Consider the following 24,158-nt stretch of genomic DNA (forward strand, 5'->3'; position numbering starts at 1 on the left):
TGGCTAGAACTACCCAACCTGCTCAACTACAACCAGCTTTTAATAGCCCATCAGATCATTTAGGATCCAAATAAAATTCCATCATTACATGGCCTGCTAAAAAGTGATTCCAACAACTGCCTACTAAGATCCACCAACAAAGCACTGGTTGACGTATCCAAAAGCAGAAATAGCTCTGCTGACTCCCTGTACTCTTCTGCTATTGCAAAAGTATGGAACTGCATCCCCCTAAATATTAGGTCCAATGAAAACAAAAATACCTTCAAAAAACTCCTCCAGACTCATTTAAACAAGTCCTGGATATGCAGTTATTCTGACCCTGGATAGCTTCCCATGTTAATCTTCTGTGCAAGCCTGTAATCAGGACCCCCACTAGATGCTATTCTAAAATAAATCTCATAGTGTACTATTTTAAACATTGTAGGAATGTATCCAATTAACTGATTATAATACCACCCAACTGTTTTGCATATGTCTCGCATAATGTATTTTATATTGTATAATTATAATATACTTATGTTAATGTAGTACATCAGTACATCGTAACAGCTCCTGTCTTCTGTACTGTATTCTAACAGCTTGTGTAATGTTTTGTGTAATGAATTTTCATTTTGTACTAATCTTTGTGGAGCTTTTCTCCCCAGACCTCTGTTGAAAATGGGACTTATGCCCAATCAGACTTTCCTGGTAAACAAATGTAAAATAAATAAATAATTTATGTGGTAATTTAATTTGGATTACCAGGGACATTCACTGATAACAGACGTAGGAACTACTCACAAGGGCTCCATAAAAGCGGTCTAGGATTATTTTTTGTTTTCTTTATTATTATTATTATTATTATACTTTATTTAAACATTAAATTCTCTCTGTAACATTTTGGTATGTCTCTTTTTGTAAGAACAGGGAGGACATTGAATCTGCAGTAGTCTGACTAGCATGCAGTTTAGCCATTTAGGGTGGTTTATGCTAATTAGACATATAGGCCTGGTCCAATGGCCCTCGAGCCCTAAAACACCTCAGATTGCTGCACTGTTGCTGAGCTCCTGAGAACAGGCAGGTAGCATGGTCCAGTCTAGTCAGTGGCAACTGGCCAATCATAGATATGCTGGTAGCTAAATAGGAAAAATAGTCTCCCATCATACTCTCTAGCACTGTATAATGGGTGTAAATAGATAGGAGTTAAAACAGTTTGACTAGACCTCAGGAAGTCCTTGAATATGATACAAGTGCTAATCACAATAAAATTCTTTGTGAGTTTTTATTATTCAAACAGGAGAATTTGAATGAAGCGTAGTTCAAGAAGGCTGAGAAAGCTTCAAAGGCAGGCCCACAGCAAGGGACTGCAAGACAGAGGGGGAAGAATTTAGATAAAAAAATATAAGTCTAATGCTTGAGGTCTTCAATAGGGCAGCTGGCATCTCACTATAGTAGCCCACGTTCTCAGGTTTTTATTAGATGGTTTTGCTGCAGCCACAAGTTGGGGGCTGGCATAATGGTTAAGGTGTTTATCTCACAGACACAAGGTACAGGATTTGATTCTCACCTTTGAAGGGAAATTGGCTAGACTTAAAATGGCCTGCAAGGGCAGTTAGCCTAGTATTTACCTATGAGCCTATGAACAAGGGAGGGAGCAGCAAACTGGACAAGGATAACAGGCAAAAAACAAATAAATATGTGGTATTCTGGGGTAGCACATGGGACCTTATTACAGAATCTGTGGATAAATATATGGATTCCTGGACCTGCTTCCTGAGTAAGGCAATCACAGAGACATGCTGGTTTGGGTTTTTTAATTTATCAAGCAATGCCATGAAATAAAAACAATTTAAGATTATCACCTTGAAGTGGCTGCACATGTAATTTTATACCCCACCGCCTTTTCATCATGCACATTCAATAAGTGTCAGTGATGTGGGGATATGACCAACAGAGACATGGGTCCGTGTAGTCTGGGCTTGGTCAGCCTTACAAGTCTTCAAAGTGCAGATTCAAGATGTACTATTTGTAATATTTTTGCATCTCTCATAAAGGTAAAACAATTGCTTTACAAGAAAAAATGTTATAGAGTAAAAAAACTCATTTGGGTCAGGTCAGTAATGAATAAGCTGAAGGGGAAGGAAAAGATTTCTCCCAAAATGTGGCAGAAACAAAGTGATAAATGGATGCTGTGGTTCAACCACTGGGGACCAGACTGACCAGGACCCCAACAAATGGGCTTCACTTCTCTGACGCATCTGAAGAAAGTTTGAGAAAATGTGAGCATCTCTTATTTTGGACACAATGCATTTTCTTATGGTAGGTGACTGACTGATTTATGTTTCTAGTCATTTTATTCTGTATAAATGAGATTTATGTACTACTGCTAAGGGGTTTGTTATAGCCACTAACTTTTTTTACCCTGCAGTTAGCTATACTGCTTCAACTCTTTGTCCTAGAAAACTAGATTTGAAGTTATTGTTGCAATATGACTAAATAATGTTGTATATGCACTATAAACTGCACAGATTGTTAAAGTCAGTTTTTATTAAAAAAGGGTGAATAAATCTACTTTCATTTATAGCACCAAACAGAAATATAACATAAAATAGTAAGAAAATTGATTTAAAATATAAGATGTCATAGGTCCTTTACATATTTCTCAACTGTCCAGATTTTCTCAGAATGTCCATATTTTTGCCTCGTATTTTTGGTCTGTTCCTCATAAAATATGCAGTTTTCTGGCAAATTATTGAGGACTGAAGTAACTAAATAATGACAAACATTTGAGTTTTAGACTTCATATCCTTCAGAAAATGCATGTTAACACATATCCTATTATTTTAGTAACTTTCTAAGTTAGTAAGAGCAATATTTAAAATATGCCCCTATTTTCCGGCCTCTGTCCCCCCATTATTTTAGGCTCTGCCCAGATTTCTTGCTCTAGGAGGTTGAAAGGTATGGTTCTTTACTTCTGTAGTGGAGCACATTGAAAGACTAACCTCTTGTGTACTTGTACATTTACATTCTGACTCGCTTTGTTTTCTCTTACGTTTTCCTCCCATTCTAGGAGCAGGATGTACTGCCTTGCATGCCCCCCTATCCCATTACACTGGCATGACTTTACCATACACCCCTGGCCATATTCTTCTCTGGGTACGGCCCACTAGCAGCCTTTGTTCTTGTTTTTGCCATGCTTTCCCCATTTCCTGCACCTGTTGCAAATCTTCCTCTTTTCTCCGGCACACTGTCTTCATTTCACTGTTTATCCGGGCATCTTGCCTTTATCTCCAACATTTATTACCTTGTCTGATACAGGCTGTTATTTCCTTTAATCTTCTGTAATCCAATGTATTAGCTCATCTACATAGTTCCTTGTTACACAGCTTACTCTCCATTATTCCATACCACTGCATTTATTGTCCACTGCATTTTTATAACCCAGAATGAGAACCTTACCATGGCATGACCGCTGCTACTAGCCTAAACACCTCCTTCCATACACCTTCTTCCATTTCCTTTTTACAGCAGAAGTGGGGACATCCCAGTTCACCCCTGGCAGATACAAGCCACCACAGCTTTTACTTTTTTTCTCTTTGCAACATGTTGCTTTCTCCTAAGCAAGGTGCCCTCTTTGTTAACTTTAATATGTACATTAATAACAAAATTAAAAACAACAATTAAGTCATAAAACAGAAAACTAATTGCTGAAGAAGAAACAGATTTTTCAAAATAAAAGTGGTTAAAAGTACATCTTTCAGGATCATCATCATCATCAGCCCCCTTTTTTCCCATTTTCTACATGGGGTTGGTGTGTCGTGTTAACTGTCACCATCTATCTCAATTCAATGCCACTCTCCTACCTTCTTCAGCAGTCATGTTTGACTGTCACAGGTCTTCTCTCACGCAATCCTTCCATTTCTTTGCTGGACTCCCTCGTTTCCTCTTGCCTTCTTCCTGTCTGCCCCAAATCTTCTTCACCAGATTGTTTTCTGCTTTGATGCACATGTGCCTGAACCACCAAAATATGTTCTATTTCACTTTCTCTGCACTTAAGGCTACTTTGCCTTCTCCTCTGATGTCCTCATTTCTTCACGTGCTCATCAGGTGTGCATCCTACTACCTATCTCATCATCTCTAGCTTCCTCAACTGCTCTGCCTTTACTGCCCAGGTTTCCAAACTATGCAGTAGTGTTAGATGTACCACTGTTTTGTACACCTTACTTTTCAGCTTCTTTGGCTTTTTTCTGTCATACACGACCCCTGACACTCTGTGCCAGGTGGCTGCAGCCCCTATGAGTCTAGCTTTGACCTCCTCATTCAGACTTTCCTTGTGCACTACCCACCCCAGATACTTGAAGCTGTTAATCTGTTCTACTTTTTTCCCTTCTATCCCAGTTTTCAGCTTATTCTGCCTCTTCCACCCCTTTGTTGCAACTACAATAGTCTTATCTGTATTTGGTTTCATCCCTTGTACCTTCAAATTTGCATTCCATTCTCCTATGCTTTGTGCAAGTTGGTGCTCAGGGTCTGCCTGAAATGCTAAATTATCTGCATACAGCAACTTTGTTGATCTGTCCCCTCCAATCTGTCTGCCAATGTAGTTTATCACTGTTATGAACAGCAGTAGACTCAGAGATAAACTCTGATCACACACACTCCCACTGAGAACCCCTCTAGGAAACTGAACAGTGTTCATACTTGAGTTGCAGAGTCCTTGTGCATAGTCTGTACTAATTCTACTAACATTTCTAGGACTTCAAATCACTGCAGGACTGCCCAAATCAGCTTTCTTGGGAACTTGTCATATGCTTTCTCTAAGTCTGGGAATACCCAGTTTAACTTTTTCAGTATAGCAAGAGAAAAAAATGTCACACTATCCTATACTAGGACTTTTGGAAAAATATTACTAGACTTATTCAGCTAATAAAGGAAACACAACCAAGACAGTAGGAGCAAGACACTGGAAGAAAGAAAAGAGAGCATCATCTTCTTTCGGCTGTTCCCGTTAGGGGTCGCCACAGCGGATCGTCTGTTTCCATTTCTTCCTGTCCTCTGCATCTAGCTCTTTCACACCAACTGCCTGCATGTCCTCTCTCACCACATCCATAAACCTTATCTTAGGCCTTCCTCTTTTCCTCTTACCTAGCAGCTCCATCCTTAGCATCCTTTTCCCAATATACCCAGCATCCCTCCTCAGTACATGTCCAAACCAACACGAACTCGCCTCTCTTGCTTTGTCTCCAAACTGTCCAACCTGAGCTGACCCTCTAATATACTGATTCCTAATCCTGTCCATCCTAGTCACACCCAGTGCAAATCTTAACATATTTAACTCTGTCACATCCAGCTCTGACTCCTGCCATTTTGTCAATGCCACCGTCTCCAACCCATATAACATAGCTGGTCTCACTACCCTCTTGTAGACCTTCCCTTTCACTCTTACTGGTACCCATCTGTCACAAATCATTCCTGACATGCTTCTCCACCCATTCCACCCTGCCTGTACTCTCTTCTTCACCTCTCTTCCACACTCACTATTACTCTGAACTGTTGATCCCAAGTACTTAAACTCATCCACGTTTACCACCTCTACTCCCTGCATCCTCACCATTCCTCTACCCTTCTCATTTACACACATATATTCTGTTTTAGCCCTGCTGACCTTCATTCCTCTCCTCTCTAAAGCATATCTCCACCTCCCCAGGGTCTCCTCAACTTGGTCCCTACTCTCACTACAGATCACAATGTCCATCTGCAAACATCATAGTCCACGGGGCCTCCTGTCTGACCTCATCTGTCAACCTGTCCATCACCACTGCAAATAAGAAAGGGCTCAGAGCTGATCCTTGATGTAATCCCACCTCCACCTTAAACATATCTGTCACTCCCACTGCAGTCCTCACCAATGTCACACTACCCTCATATATATCCTGTACCACTCTTACATACTTTTCTGCCACTCCCGACTTCCTCATACAATACCACAACTCCTCTCTAGGCACCCTGACATATGCTTTCTCTAAGTCCTCAAAGACACAATGCAACTCCTTCTGACCTTCTCTGTATTTCTCCAACAATACTCTCAGAGCAAACATTGCATCTGTAGTGCTCTTTCCTGGCATGAAACCATACTGCTGATCACTAATCATCACCTTACTTCTTAACCTAGATTCCACTACTCTTTCCCATAACTTCAAGCTGTGACTGATAAATTTTATTCCTCTGTAGTTACTGCAGCTCTGCACATTGCAAATTTGAAGAAAGAAAAGAGAGCAAAAACCATAAAACTGCCAATGCCTCTTATTGATAATTCAGTAATGTTTATCTGTTCTATGACATCGATTGCTGTTGCTCCCATCTACTGGATATCTTTTTCATGGCGATTCAACAGCCGAATAATTGAGAATTCTATACAAAAATTGCCGTGATCTTCCTTCCTGCACAGCTCACTATATGGATTTGCAAACACTTTCATTAGTGTGTAATCCAGAAATACTCTACACTTTTATTACCAATATCATTTTCATTAGCCTGGGATACCCTTACACAGTTTTCTTCCCTGTCTGTGGCTGTACCCCTTAAACAAAATAGAGGAAAATGGATTGGTGTGCCAAAAGTAGTATAATTGTGAATTTTAATATCCTTTTAGTATGGGCTCAAGTGACTGTGGGATTAGAAGATGTTCAGAAATTAGTCTATATAACCCTCCAACCAGTATATAACTTCATATACAAGATGAGCTGGGGTTTAAAGATCTGACTGACAGCTGCCCAAAGTCATTCAAAATGAGGAAGAGAACCAAGATCTGTTATTAACATGACATTTCTTGGACTTTTGTATAAAGGTAATCTGAGCGTCAGCCATCTGGCAGTCTCTGACGTGTTGGTTTGTGGGCATGCATTCCTTTTACTGAGTCTGAGAACTTTACAGAGTACTCACCACCCTGTCAATAAACTGACAGCTATGGAAAGCTTATAATAAACATTGCTTGATTTGTAAATATTGCAAATAATGTTTATTAGTAGTTTCTCTCCATTGTATTTTATTTTATTTTAATTTGTTAACTAAGCTGGAACATTATTCCAAGTAACTATTTTCAGGCTCAGCCTGGGAGAATACAATGGTAAAAGATAACAATGCTGACATTTTTAAATGGATGCATGCATAGTAACGAGGAGCGGTGCATATTTTAAAAGTAAGCTATCAGAGCTATAACCGGAAAAAAAACAAGTATCATCATTTAAACTGTAAAACAAGTTACATAACTGGATCAAAATGCAGTGCATCAACACTAAATATTTAATATATACAGTATATACAATTAGGCACACCAAGAGGAAGGGAAGGCAAAAGGTAGAGTGAAAGGCAGCTGTGGGGGGAAAAGGAGGTGAGTTTGGAGGGAGACAGTGAATACAATTACAGAGTATAGTATGAAGAATATGACAGCTGAAGAGGGAAGGGAATGGGCTTAAGTTGAGATATTTATTTTATAGCACTTACAAAAGGCTTTATGATTCATTTTTTTTAAATGCTGTTTATAGAAGGCTTCGTAGCATGGGAATGATTGTGTCTTCAGTAGGAGGAGTTTCTTTCTGTATGTGGTGACTAGTGTTGAAAAACAGATGTCAGTACCATGAAGTCTGTTTCAAGGAGCATGTAAAGAGATGGTTTCATGGGTTTGTAATCACAGAATATAGACAATGTATCTTTTAATTAAAAAGGGGAAGGTCTATCGGTTTGAATGTTTGCAGGTGAAGAAGGCTAGGAGTAGGGATGCACCTTTATTTATTTATAAGCCATTTGTCTTTTGAAGGCCATTACAGTGATATTCTCTTTTGGAGGCCAAGGAGATAAAGCTACAGATATTGGTAGCTGCAGTAGGTCAGATTTTTAATAGAGCATACACTATGAATAGGAGGACATATTCTAGTTGTGCATATTAGTAATTAGTGCAAATACTGCATGCTGTTTTTGAAGATATCAATTTAAAGAATTTACAATTTTTGGAAAGCATAGCGTGAACATGAAAATTAGCTACTGTTAATAAAAGAGAGACCAGGAGTTTGAAAGACTTGTATGCATATGCTTTCTTTCATACATGATAAGACGGTATAATATATGGAATGCAGTAATACCTGAGTGCATGTAACATCCAAGGATCCTAAAGGCCTGTGACTGTAAAGCAGTTGGGTATCCATACAAAGCTTTAGTAACAAATCCTGACTATTTGCCAGTAAAGTATCTAATGAGGAATCAGTTTCTAACAGTATTGAGGGCTTCACTTGTGAGGGGGCAAGCATTGTATATGCAAAACATATGCAAATGTCAGCACATACACCTCTTACAAAGAACCTCTGAAGGAAATAATAAATAGAAAGTTTAACAAATCAGGTGAAAAAAAATCCAAAAAAGGATCATGTGGCTGCAGTAACAGTTAACTCTGTAAAACAGTGGGCTTAGAAGCTACTTCTGACAGAGTTATTTCCAGAGAACCACATGAACATTAAAGGAAAACAAGAAAAAGAGGCCCCTGGTAACCATGTGTCTCAAAAAGTGAAAAAAAAAAATAATTAATAATGTCTGGCAAATATTAAAATCAGCAGGTCTAGTGCAGGAAGACAGAGCAATTCATACAAGTATAGTATGGAAAACAGGCTGCTACGTTAAATATCCTGCATTGTAAGATTCTGTACCCACAGTATATCCTTTAACAAAAAGTGGCTAAATTGCAATCAATGCTATAAAAAGGCATTTTAGGAACTATTATTTATCACATTGTGAATACCGTTAAAGATCAGCATTAATGCATCTTTACAAAATAGGCTATGGGTTATTTCAGGGACTATTACAATGTATTTACTGATTGTAAAGATAACTTTATTTGGGCCTTAATCATACTTCAATTGTCAGTATCAGCCTGATATATCATGAACGTTTATCCGAAATTTGAAACAATAAGTAAGAAATATAGGTTTATCACACAATTCATACCTAGCTTATGTAATGTGCTGCCAGAACTTGTCAGATACTGTGATAGACTGTTCTCTTTTAAAGCTACTTTGGGTGACTAGGAAGGTGAAAACAAGCTTTGTTTCTATGAATGTGGATTTCTAGAAGGTTAATAGGTTAAGTGCACGATGTCCTCCCACTAATGAACCTATGAATATGTCATTGAAACGCCCAATAGCTCTTTATTTGTGGAAATTACTTTTAGCCTCTTTCCTTTAGCTGGGTCTTATCTGATAGGTGTGTCTACAATTTGTTGCAACATTTGCATGAGAGTGTTTTTATGTGAGTCTCCTTTATCATGGTTTGTTAGATTGTCATGACTTGTATTGTGCAGGCCAGTGGTGCAATCCAGTGTTTTTCTCACTTTTCCTTACTGTAGTACAATCATGGAGTGGAAGACTACAGGCACTCGAGTCCCAAGTGCTCAAAAATACTGTCTTGAAGCTAGGTACTCAAGCACCTTGTAGTTTATGTAGACTGCTGTTTGTGCTCAAACAGGAATATGAGCTCAAGCAAGCAGCTGTGGGGAGGGAGCGGTAGGTGGATTTTAGGTTTAGGGAGTGGGAAGAGGGTTTTAGGATTAGGAAGTAAAAGGGGGTTTAGGATTAAGGAACAGGAGGGGGCTTTAGGTTTAGGGAGTGGAAATGGGGTTTTAAGGAAAGGGAGTGAGAAGAGGTTCTGCCACTCGCTCAAGAAACAGGAGAAGTTTTTAGGTTTACGGAGAGGAAATGGGGTTTTAAGGGAAGGGAGTGAGAAGAGGTTCTTAGGATTAAAGAGTGGGTAGGGTGTTAGGCTGAGAGTGTGGGAAGGATGTTTTAGGGTTGGAGTTGGGTTTCTGGTAGAGCTATGGGGGCTAAGTTATTATAGGAGATGGAGTTAGTAGGAGTTCAAACACTTGCCTATTTGAGCGAGTGGCAGCAAGCAAGTGCATTGTGAGCATATAGTACATTAGCACTTGTAATATACCCTGCTGGGGAAGCTGGTGTATATAAGTTAAGGGTGTGTGGTGAGTTAAGCCTCCATCACATGAATGTACAGGAGAGCATCCCCACTGTAAAAAAAAATTGTTCTGTTTTATTTATTTTTGTTATGTTCGTCAATGGTGAAAAAATCAATGAAGTGTGACTCTCTCTTCTATGTCTCAAAAGAAAGTAGGGAAACCTATCCAATAGTATGATGAAACAGCTACCTATTCTCGATAATTGCCCTTACAAATATTTTATGAAAACATAACATTTACATTCATAAGCAATGCCTCATTAATTGTACATAAGCTTATTTATTTCTTGAGGGTAATGGTGGATATAATAGTACTTTCACAACACTACAACCATAGTAGTCTCATCTAAAGTGCCTCATTTCTTAGTTTCTATCATGTTTGCAAATTTAGTGCATATGACACATTATGTGCCAGTTGACATGTGCACAACCATGACGTCACATACTGCATACACACTAAGTACTACCCAGAGTTTGCACACTGCACTCATTGCAGATTATGAAGGCTGGAATCACCCAGCCCTAGTCATAGTTGTAATTTGCCTAATTATAAAATGTTTCCTTTTCCTGATATCCTTAACCCCACTGTCAGAAATTGTCAGTCTGCTGTTTAACTGTGTTTCTCCAGTTTTAACACAACTAGCATTCTAAAACTAAAATAAACCATAAACATCAGTGTAATCCTGGTTCAGGTTCTTAACCACAGCTGTACTCCTTACCACAACCATAACCTTGCACATTAAGCTAACTCTAACAGTAATAATAATTGCAACTCTAATTCTATGAATAATCCTAAATCTAATGTTAATCCAAACCCATAATACTAATATACTGAGCATTATCTCACTTGTGGCCTTTGCTGTAATCTGAAGTCTAATCATGAGTCACCCTAAATCTTACCCTAACTTAACCACTATCCTAACCATAACATTAACAGCAGTCTTAACCATAACTTTTATATTAACCCTAATCATCATGACATACATAATCCTGTCAATGACTACCACCATAACTATAATCCTGCCTGTATGTCTGATGAAGATGGAATGATTCAGATGGAAAGCTGATGTCAATATCAGCTCTAAAATGTCACTTAGCACTTTCATCCCTTAAAAGTATTCAGAGGTGCATCAGAACAATACAACTAAAAATTAGCAGGCATCCATTTAAAGCAATGCAATCACATACATTTATCTTAAGTATATTTTGAAAAAAAAATGATTAAATAAATAACAAAGCTATACATATAATTCTTTTTTTTTAAAACAAGTTTATTGTTTTTAACATATAAAATAAATATCATAACAATTTTATACAAGTAATTAAAATAGAAATGGTTATAACATTCAATAAAATAACCAAAGTATTTACAAAGACATCCACTACAATCAAATCAATTAATTAAACTAAAATACCATGCTATTGAAGTTAAGATTTTTTAACAAATTTTGTAAAGTATCCCATATAATATAGTAAGATGTTTTCTAGTAGTTCTTGATTTTATTGTCATCAATTCCATATGGCACACTACAGTCATAACATTTTTAAATTCATTAAACGAAGGAGGCGTATCTGAAATCCAATTTCTGGTTATTATTTTTCTAGCCACTGCTAGAATAGACCATAACAAGGGAAGCTTAACCTTTTAACACTTTGAGGTACAGGAGTGTTGAATAATATAAGAGATTTAGGAATAATGAAATTATCTGTAAAAAGAGCCTGCAAAAAATCATTGATTGACTTCCAATATTCTTTCAATTTTGTACAGTCATAAAACATATGTGCCCAATCAGCATTAATTTCTACATTACATCTTTTACATAGATTGTCTTTATTATTTATTTTATTCATCATCAAAGGTGTATAAAAGGATCTATGTAAAAATTTCCAAGTAAAAAGTCTCCAGATAATGGAAGAAGTAGTTTTATAGGCGGATTCCAATATATATTGTTTATCTTGTTGATTTGGTAATTCACCATTAATGGAAGTAAAATAATTCCAATAGGTATCTACATTGTAATAAGTTTCTTCTCTAATAATTTTATGTATGTATGAAAGCTTACCTTTATCAGAAACTTTATGTTGTAAATTTAATATCAAGTAATCAATCAGTGTTGGAATAGATTCTTTAACTGTTATTGATATTAAATCAATTTTATTAATGAGATGTTGTCTAAAGGTCTGAACTTCTAACCAACAAGTTTCTCTCAGATCAAATTCTTGTTTTAAGAAGTCTAAACTTTTAACTTTATTATCAGATAGCAACTGATACCAGTACTTTAGATCATTTTCTGTGACTAAATGAGTTCTTTCAAAAGTGGATGACAAAAGCATACCTCGTGTATACATTATAGGGAATATAATAAAGTTCCATTCCTTATACTTAGGATGCATGAATATAAAATTACGATAACTAATAATAATGTTTAATGGATAACTAACTATATATTTTGGTGTAATAGGTGAAGTACAGAATTCTTTTAGTAACCATAGCATGGAGTTATTTACAATCATATTTTTATGTGTTAAAGAGATTTTCATGAAGTGAATACTAATTAGTTCCCAATAATCTTTCCATTTTGCAACATATGACTGATCTATTAACAAAGTAATAACTTTTATAATAGAAGAGATAGTATATAAGTTAAAGTCTGGAAAAGAAATGCCCCCTTGAGACAAGCTATTAGTATGTTTCTTTAATGCAATCCTAGGTCTATTAGGTGCCCATAGGAAATTTAACATTAGTGTATTCAATTTCTTGATAATTATTTTTGTAGGTGGGGTATTATTGATTGTATTAAGTATAATATCTTGGGGAATATTATCATTTTAATAATTGTAAGTCTCTCTTCCATAGTAAAAAACATATTATTCCAGGTATTGAGAAGATTTTGTATATTAAGAAGACAGGTATTATAATTATTATGTATAATAGATTTGATATCTTTAGTTAATATTATACCTAGATAAGTTATCTGACCTGAATTGGGTATATATTTACTAAAATCACTAATGAGAACATTTTTTCGTGTATATATAGGTAGTATTTTAGTTTTTTCTTCATTGAATATTAAACCAGAAATATTTTTAAAATTCATAATTTTATCAAATAGGGACTGCATAGAAGAATTAGATCCTGCTGATGTAATTAGAGCATCATCTGCCAAAAGTTGAATTTTAGATGTTGTATTTTCATCTATTTCAAATCCCTCTATATCAGTACTGTTTCTGATCAGATTAGCCCAAGGCTCCATTATTAAAGTAAATAATAGTGGAGAGAGTGGACACCCTTGTTTTGTACCTTTTAAAATGGGTATTTTTTGTGAGACATATGTTCCTATCTTAATGTAAGCCAATGTTCCTTTATATAGATGTTCAATTAGATTTACAAATGCATCTGAGAAGTTTGTGCACTTCAGTAAGGTAAACAAGTAGTCCCAACTTACTGAATCAAATGCTGAACTTATATCGAGACTAATAAGTGTTAAATCTTTCTTTTCCTATTTGCAAAATCAATTAACGTTAAAGTTCTCCTTATATTATCAAAAGTATTTCTATTTACAATGAAGCCTGTCTGATCTATATCTATAATGCCTGGGATGACTGTCTTCAATCTATCAGCAAAAATACTCATAAACATTTTATAATCAACATTAAGTAATGAAATGGGTCGATATGAAGTGCATCTAGTTGGATCTTTATTGGGTTTCAAAATTGGCAAAATAAATGTGTATTGCCAAGATGGGGAGGTTATTAGCCCATTTTGGGCCAAAATAAAACCTTATGTATTAATGAGTATGTACTTTTAGAAAGAATTTTATATATCTCTGGTATAATACCATCATTACCTGGTGCTTTGTTTGATTTAAGCTTGTTTATTTGTGTAACAACCTCTGTATATGAAATACTTTTATCCAATAGTTTAGTCTGTTGTTTATTAAGTTTTTATTCATGTTTGTAGTTATAAATTCCTTTATTTTATCTTTAGGTTCCATGTTAATGTTATTATGATTAATTTTGTGAAAGTGATTTCTAAATTCATCTAATATTTCTGGTAGACTAGAAACATTCTTCTTTTCCTTAGAGAAAATTTCTTTGATATGATTTTGCTTATTCAACCTTTTGTTTTATTCTTAAGTCTATGTAAGTATTTGGGGCTTATTGAGTAAGACAAAAACTTGTATTAAGTTATTTTAACTTTATGAGTTAAAATTTCTTTGTATTTCTCATTTAGTTTGTTTATTTCTTCAATGACTTTTTTGTCCATAATATTTTCTTTATTATTATGCTTATAAGAGTCTAATTTACTTTGAATATCTAATAATTCTTTATCCCAAGATTTCCTTTTATTATTATACCATCTGATACTTTGTCCATATAGATATGATTTTAAAGCATCCCAGACATAAACAATGGAGACTTCAGGAGTATTATTTATGTCTAAAAAAATGTTGCACTTCTGAAAGTATATAATCTTTATAGTCTTTTAGTTGAGTTAGGTATGCTGGTATCCTTTTGATCTGAACATTGTAAGTACTTTTAATCAGGAACTCAAAGACAATTGAATTATGATCTGATATAGGACACAAAATGATTTTAGAGTTAACTAACTCTGTTACCATCTGGTTAGAAATAAAGACTCTATCTATTTTTGAATAAGTTTTATATCTGTTAGAAAAAAAGTGTATGGTAATGATTTTGAGTCTTCTGATTATTAATATCATTTAAATGATAAGAATTAAGAAAATCCTTTAAATGTTTTGCATTAGATGTAATTTTTATTTTCCTATAGTAGTAGTATCTTTTTCATGTAGGATACAATTAAAGTCACCTGCTAAAATAATATCTCCTGTAGAGAATGATATGATCTTATTAAGATGGTATTTCACTGTGTTAATACCAATTCCTGGTATCCAATATACATTGATTAATGTATATGTATTTCCATTAATTTGTATTGTAACCATACAAAACATTCCTTTATCATCTTCATAAGACTTAATAGTTTTAGGAATGGGCATACTTGTATTCCATAAAATAGCCACACCTCTTTTTTTCTGTGTGTGCTCTGAACTAACTAATACTGTATATTTATTTGTGTCTAATTTATCAATATCTTTTTTCAAGAGATGTGTTTCTTGAAGGAATACTAAGTTGGCCTTATGTAAATTAATGTATCTCATTAAGCTTGCCCTTTTACATGGATTATTCAGTCCATTAATGTTTAAAGAAATTCCTTTTAGGGAAGTCATTTGGCATTTTTAAAACATATAAAACTTATAATCAGAATAACAATTAACAAAATAAGTAGTGTTATACCTCCTCCTTTAGGTGTACCATTAAATATAGCTGTATTTATTGAAACTCTTATGGGATTTTGTATAAGCTTCAATTTTGTTTGTAGTGACAATGAGCTTACAAAATGTATTGTGGATGTCAGAACTATATACAAACAACAGTAAACAGAAGAAAATAATATAAGGATTAAACCTTGCACCCAGCCTGGAGTTAAAAACTCCAACTTTGAGTAGCACATACCACTCAAGTTAACCCCCTACCCTAAGCAGCAGTACCTCAGCTGCCACCTTATCAATTTAATACTAGTTATTATTAACTAAAGTTAACATCTTTCAATTAGATTATCTAGTAAGACAAAGCTAAACATTAGATAAATCAGCATCATATAAACAAATAGAAACTTTTAAAAACCATTCATACTGCTATGTACATCTATTTAATATAATACATTTATAATCAAATAACATTCAAATAAACTTGATATTAGGAACCAAGAAGAGAGAGAGAAATAAAAGAAGCGAGAGAGAGAGAGAAAGAGAAAGGAAAAAAAAAAAAAAAAAAAAGAGGGCATATCTACATATTAATTTCTTTAAAGTTTGCAAAAATAAGTTCTGATGTTCATTTAAAGTCAATAACTTAGGCTATTATGGTTCAGACATTACATATATTAAGATGTACCTATTTTCTGTCATAGAAATGCAGTTAACAGCTTCTAAAAGACTTTAAATTACTTGCATCAAAGCTTTTTTCTTATACTTATTGCCAGTAAAATAAAATATTTATGTTCATAAAAAATGGTTACAAATCATACTGCATAGCCATGCAAATTCCCAGATATACTTGCATTATTGTGAAGAAAGCCATCTGTATTTTATATATCTGAACTGCTGCTTTAAAATATGTCACATGACAACTTCTTTTAAGATAAAATCATAATGATATTTATGCTTGTCAGTTAGATAAGTCAAATGAATTGTAGCATTGTATATGTTTAAATCATAAGTATTTACATACATTAATATGTTACAGTCAAGTAAACTTTCAAAGACATATGTATATATGTTTTACTTTCTATGCCTTCTAAAATATCACATTTGCTTACTATGGGATACTGAATCATTTAAAATCATTATAACTTTCATATTTTATAAATTATAACATGAATAAGTAAGTAATTATAAAAAATAACTCGCATTTAAATGTTATAGAGTTCATTTTCCATCGCAGTCGCATTTGCAGCAGTTCTACTTCCTGGTAGAGTGTTCTTCTTGAATCTGTGGTGTCAGTATGAATTCAGGGGTCAAAGTTCAAATTGACTGTATTCAGCTTCTCTGCGTGAATTCTGAGTGTTGAAGCTTTTAAAACAACTCGAGGACACTATTCACGAGGTAACCCACATCCCAAATTGTCTCCCTTAACATTCTGGCGGGAATTTTGATAAATGCAAGTGACTGACATTCATTTAGCAATATAAATGAAACTAAACAGAGCAAAACCTTCGCGAAGTATTTTACAAGTTATTACAGCCTCCATGACAGTGAAACTAAGCCCACAGTTATTAATAAATAATACAACTAATTTTTTATGCCCCTATTCAATTTTTTATACAAATCTTATTATTTGCCTGTATCAGTAATATCAAAAGCATGTAAATGTATATAAAAGAAAAGAGAGAGAGAGAAAGAAAAAAAGAGTAGAAAATAAAAGAGAGTAAGAGAAGAAATAGAAAAATAAAAAGAAAGCTATAAAAATATCTACAGTGGAATATTACTTGCTGTTTATATTAATAAAGATAGATATGAAACATATTATTTACTACTATTTAGTTCTAATTATTAGTAATTAAAGCATGACAGATTATTTGTAAACAAGTATAAGCAATAGAATCATGAGAAAATAATTAGCAACAGTATTTAAACAGCACATATACATTTTTACAAGGAATTAATAAGTTATTATTCCACTTATCATATTTTCATTACACTTCTCTCCCTGCCCTCCCCCACCCCTTACTGAATGCATAATCTAAAAAGAATGTCGTTATTTAAAACAAAATTAAAAAAAATGTATCACATTACTAACCTTGAGTCTCTTTGTCACAAAGAGAAACAGATTGATTGATAGCTTGTTATTAGTTCCTCAGATATTTTGACTATTTATGAAACAAAAACAGTTCTTTGTACACAGAAAATAACTTTGATTAAATCTTTTTCAGAATATTTGTGGCTTTCTGAAAATGTAGTAACTGTATTTAAGAAGATTAATAGTGAAGAAAAAAGAGAGAGAGAAAAAAAAAGAAAAAACATAGAACAAGTCATTTGTTTTTTAGTCTTTTTTTCTTCTCTGAAGTCTTCCATGAAGCTTCTGTTGCCAACCTCTTTAATGAAGGACTAGCCCATTCCATTTCCTCTATTTTATCCAAAATCTTATTTTTTTTGATAAACAGCAATGCAGAGTCTAAGTCTTCAAAAATTCTGGGGCCATCGGGAAGAAAGATTTTTAGTTTGGCAGGAAACAGAATGTAGGTTTTAAACTGTGCTTTCTTAAGCTCTCTTATTAATGGCAGAAAAACTTTTCTTTTAGTTATTACCAAGGAAGAATAGTCATTGTCAAAACGCACAGTTGCCTCATTAATTTTAACAGGTGCTTTAGCCCAAGCAGATTTAAGTACCATCTCTTTATCAAAAGATGATAGAAATCTAACTATAACTGATCTAGGATACTTTTTGTTAGAGTTAGAATTAGATATGGATCTATGGGCTCTTTTGATACCAAAAGAAAATGCTTCTGGCAAGTCTAAAGTTTTAGGGAGCCATGTATTTAAAAAAGAAGTAATATTGTTACCTTCAATATTTTCTGGCAGTCCAAAAATCCTAATGTTATTACGCCTAGATCTATTTTCCAGGTCATCAAGTTTAGTTTGTAGATGTGTGTTCTGTTTCAGCAGAAACTCAATGTTGATTTCTTCTTCTTGGATTCTATTCTCCATGTCATTTACAGTCTCTTCTATGCCTGTAATCTGAGTCTTCTGTTGTTGCAAGTCTATATGTAACAAATCTATTTGTTTTGTAGTTTTTTCTATGAAGGTATCAATTTTAGTATCCAGTTTATCCATTTTGGCAGTAAGTTGCTGGATTGTAGATATCAGAGACTGAAGTTCTTTCTTGATGCTGGAATCTTGAGAATTTGTCTTACTGGAACTCATTTCAAACAGAGGAGCTGACAGAAAAATTTCCAAGGTGTTTTCTGACAGGAATATTATTAAAATTCTCTTTCTTTTTTAGATATTATTTAAGAAATAGATATTCCAAACGTATTTAGAAAGAAAATTACTTCATAAATTAATTTTTAAAGTAATTATTTCCTGTCAGTGCTGTGAAATTGGTGGAGCTGAAGAAATCTGCTGCTATCCTGTGTTCATCCTTGGCCACGCCCCAAGCTATACATATAATTCTAAAAGCAGCTTACCTTGACAATTTTGCAAGGTTAGTTTTAAGGCTAGAAAAAATGCTTTATACTATTAAACCATTTTAAAGTTTTCAGTTTAAGAACACTCTTAATGATGAAATACCCATTAAATCTGGGGTGCCCAGCATCAGGCCTAATGTCCCAGTCAGACTCATGCTTTTCTTGTGTAGAAAGGCAGGCATCATGATTTCATTATTTTAACAGACAAACCTAACAACAGTTTTGCTTTTTTTGCATTTTACAAGTCATTGCTCAGGTATAAAAGGTATATACCTTAGAGACAGTCAAGTACCTACTCACTTATTCCTAGCCACTGTCGGCAAGAAAAAGTGACATTGTCTGCATTTCATTATCTTCCCACCATAGTCAGATAGACTACGTTCCATCATCATTTAAATCCAAGGGTATCTATGCAGTCAAAACAATGCTGCTTGGCACAAAAAGCCTGTGCTTAGGGGTTGGTAAGTGTAGAGGTAAACAGTCCATCATTCTGTTCTGCTTTAAATTAATAAAACCATGTTTCCAGTAACATGCACACACCGTTGTCTATTTCTGCAAATGTACACTGGACTGGTGTAACAACCAGCTTTCAAGTGCATGATTAGTAACAGAAGGAATGCGGATGCATTAATTCCCAAATGACGATAAGCACAGTTACGCTCTGCCCCTTGTTGTTGTGTTGTTCGGCTTTTCCTGGTTAGGGGTTGCCACAGCGGAACTCCGGTCCGCTAATGATTGGCAGGATATTTTTACATACCAAGTTGCTGGCCCTGACGCACAACCTTCAACGAAGGTATGCCCATTCACGCATGTCTCCACCCAGAAGACGCTCTAGCTGAGAATCAAGCAAGACGAACTGCTACTCAAAAGCTCCCTGCCTTTGATTAGGTTGGCAGGTCTAGGGATCGTCTCCTAAGGTTGGACTCAAAATTTGCAGCCATAGTACGGCAAATACCTCAACCGACCTGCAGAAGTCCATATTATCATATTTGACACCTGCAGAATTATTCAAGAACTGTAGGGCTATCTTGATGCCCATAATCTGTGTCCAAACGCATCTTGGTGATTAATACACTTTGTCAGGATAAATATGTAAAAATATGTACTGTCATTATTCAGCCTGCTGTCTTCACGTAGCTTTTCCAAATGAGAGTAAACAAAACCTGTAAGTCTATAACACTTGCAAAATTTAGACATCTCCATTTCCAAGCCATATAGAAGGCAGATTATCTACCAGTAACAAAACAAGCTAGCTGTTCTTTCTTCTCTTGACTACTTTAATTTTAAAATGTTTACAAGCAAGTGCCTGTTCTCCACTAGCAACACAATTAAGAATTATCACCCCCAACTATTTTCTTCATTCTGACAACCAAGGCACACATAATCTACAATGGTCATCTTTTACTCGCTTTCAAACAGTGCAATCATTTCTTTAAATAGCACCTGCAGTTTGAAATCTACTTCTGTCAGAAGCAGAAATGTTTTCAAACTCTCTCCTTTCAAGTGTTAGTCCATGACTTTTATGATGCCAGGATAGAGAAAGGTAATTTAAAATGGGATGCCTGTACTTTGTTTCTGTTTTAAATTCAGGACTAACAAATTTTAAGCTATATTTCTGCTTTGTAAAATGTGCTAGGATATGCACTGTGAAACTGTATTTATATCTTATATCTTAACTGTAACAGGAACATTGTATTTGTATTTGCTTTCCCATGTAATCTGTAGAAGAAAAATATGCTTTAAAGATATAGATTTAATGTGCAGTATTTGCATGGTGAAATGCAGTTCCACAGGAAAGAAGTAATTCTTCCATGTAATTGGCAGGGGAAGTATTCAAGCTGACCCAAATAACCTCTAAGCCCATAACTGTGAAAAGGGTCAGATGCAAATCGATAATATTGCAATTAATATTTGATATTCTGTTTTCTTTTCAGCTACTTCTTTGTGCATAAGAAAGAGCTGAGTTAATTACCTCTGTTTGCTGCGGGAAATATAATAATCTAAAGGGGTTCCTATCAAGTAGTCGAACTTTTACAAGTTCGAACCTCATATGGTCGAGACCATAAGTTCGAATTTGTAAAAGTTTGAGTGTTTCAATGGAAATCTCCATAAGAAGAGGTTTCCATTTTGTTCAATGGGGTGTGATCTCAGAGTTGGTGTATTTAAGTAGCGGGGGGTGTGGGGGTGCAGGAGGGGTTGCCCCCCTGCTTAAAACAGTTTATTTTGTTTTCCATTGTTTTCTTTTTATTCATAGTTGAAGTTTTGTAACTTCAAACGTAATGGTGCGAACATTATGTGTTCGAAGTTATAAGACTTCGACTATGTGATATAGACCCAGCTAAAGTATGCATGCCGAGCTGAAAACAGTGTAGGTGGAGATTTGCTTGGAAGACTTTGGTGTCCACATCAATGGAAGGTATGTCTTCCTGTAAAGTATTTTATTAACTGAGCACACCTAAGGGTTCAATATGCTTTAAGCTTGAGTCATCTGGATTTATTCAGCTGTAATGTTTACATTTTAACGTATTCTATCTGTACAACTGATTTTTTTATTAATATTGCAATGATTACAATTTACATATTTAATTTGTGTCAGCACTGCCTTCATTTCTTTATTCTGCAAGTATTTTATTTATTTGTTCACTTTTAAGATCGTATTGCTTTATCTATTACTTAGTACTTGAGGATCGTTATTACTTAGCACTGTATGTTATCAAGCTGCTTGGTAGGCACTTGTTATTGGCCAAATGGTTTTGCATATTACCATTTTGTGTTTATCTCTTTTCTTTCTTTCTTTCCTTTTTTTGCATTTGAATATTGATCAAGTGTGGCACAGATAACTGATTTGCTTGTCCCTAGTCATATTTAGGGTGGTGTCAGTATTACTTTGTCAGAATAAAAATTGTAGTGAATTATAAAATTCTACCAGATTTCTCTGGAAACTGTGTGCTTGTGTGTGTACATGCACACAGGCACACATTTGCACGTGTGTGTTTGTATTTCTGTATAAATAATTTGTTTGAAAGGCAGTTACTGTGGATAAGGGACACCACAAGACACTGACATTGACAGAGAGAGATTGGTGAGAAAGAGGCCTGCATTGCTAGGCTAAATACTCAGCTTGGTAAGTATTCATTGAGTAACCCATAGTCATGGCAGCAGTACATTTTCCCTGCATGATCTTGAGGCAAGGCTGCAAGTGATGAATTGGATATTAAATCAGATTTGCATGCACATTTGTTTTTAAACTGCTAGGCACCAGTGGTATGACTCAACAGTGATAGCCCACCCATCTGATGGTTAGTAGACTTATGGAAAGGATCCAAGAACTATCCTTCACATAGCCAACATGATATTTGGTTGGTAAAGGTGAGAGTAAAACCTCAGCAGTGCCAGTTCACTTGCCACCGCCCACATTAAAGAAAGTTCTAACTCAAATGTCGGAAAATAGAAAATTGACATAATAATTGCTAAATGCCTACACATGATCTACTAATATCATCTTAGCTCACTTTGGTTTTGTATCTCCAGTATGCATTAGAACTGACTGCAGATATAAAGGTTTAGTACTCACAGTGAAAACAGTACAGCATTTGTGAATACAGGATACATGTTAGTGGTTTCTATTTCCTGAACATATAAACTAGCTGTAACATAAACTTCCTGGCAGTGCCCATCCTTTCTGAGTGCCACAATATACACCATAATTAGAGACCATACTCACGGTGGTCTGCCTGATGTGACTCATTAATTGAGCTAGTCAATCAGCCAGAAAGATCACAGTAGCAGGTATTAGTGGGGGTGGCTAGAAATTGTGAAAGACATCATGACCATTTGACAGTCACTGTTTTTGGCTGTTGCATCTCTCAGCTAAAGGGATCCCAACGGAACCGGATCATGGTCAAATGGGGTGTGAAGAAGAGTAATGGATTAGGGACATCCACGCAGCCCCTCCAGCCACCCTCTGCAACCAAGCACCACTCCACAGCCATTTCAGTGCCCCATTACTGTGCTATTTCTCCCCAGTTACCATAAACACTGTTTAAACCTGTCAGTGTATGTACTGTTTTCTTCTTTACCCCACAATAATTACAAATATTTGGATTTAATTTCATTTTTTATTTTAAATTTTATAGCACTGATAGCATTTTGCTAAATAAAACAATACAGTCTCACAATGAAAATAGACTTAGCATGAATAACAGCAAACTGCTCTACCCTTGAAACCCATTCTTGGAAAATGTATCTGGCCAGTGGTGGATTAAGTTGTGGGCTGTTTTCAAACCATGGGCCCCCTTGGACACATTTGTAGGACCATGCATGCATGTGTTCTTTGATTACCTTTCTGATTGTATTAAATTATACTCCTTGTATAATATAGCACCACTTGTTAGAGTGTGTTTTAAATTAGCATTTTTGAACATTTTTCTAGTAAGCAATGAAACAAAACATGTGAACCAATAATGACAAAACTACCCATTTCAAATCATTTAAACTATAAAAGACCACTCAAGCTTTTGTCAAAATTCACCAGTATCAGTCAATATGCAGAATTTCTATAGAAGTAAACGTAATATGAATAATTCCATGTTAAAGAGAATTGTAATTAATGAAGAAGTTGTTGCTGGCACACAACTTTGTGTGGCAGTGTTTCATCTACAAATTCAGTGTCTGCTGTAGCACTTGAAGAATAAATTACCTATGTTACATTAACACAAAAATGGTGAGCTGGAAATCTTGCAGTAGGGAATGGCTGACAAACTGACAACAGCTTCATAGTTGCTAGGCATCTCATCCAAAGAAGGACACAATCAGGAATGTAGCATCCACCCCTTATGCTACACAGTAGTGTTAGCAATTAATCTACCTGTTGTGGGAAGAGAACCCACAATCTTCCATACCAAAAAAGTGAGTGGGTATCTGTTGCACCAGTGACACTGAACAACACACATTTGACACTCCATGACTGACACTGACAGACTGTAATTCTCAGTGATTAAAAAAAGAACTACATAAATAAATAAATAAATAAATAAATACAATTAAAGGATGCCTGGCAGTTGGTGTGGAGGTTTAAGGCATTTGCCTGACCTTAATTATTGAGGTTCAGGGTTTGACTCAGAGCAGAGTCACTTAACTAAACAGTGCTCATAACTAGGGCATCTCACACACACACACACACACACACACACACACACACACACACACACACACACACACACACACACACACACACACCTTTGTCTGTTCTAAAGAGGGAACAGCTGTGCATTCACCAGAACTGCTGCATATGTATACCCCCTGATCCTTTTACTCTGTATCATATCTCCCCAGACCAGCTTCTACTTAAATCTTCCACGTACATTTAGATAACATTAGGACATTATCCTAACGAGGAGGTT

The sequence above is a fragment of the Protopterus annectens genome, chromosome 1.part0 (assembly GCF_019279795.1).
Source record: "Protopterus annectens isolate FY-2018-M chromosome 1.part0, PAN1.0, whole genome shotgun sequence".
Classification (NCBI taxonomy): Eukaryota; Metazoa; Chordata; order Ceratodontiformes; family Protopteridae; genus Protopterus; species Protopterus annectens.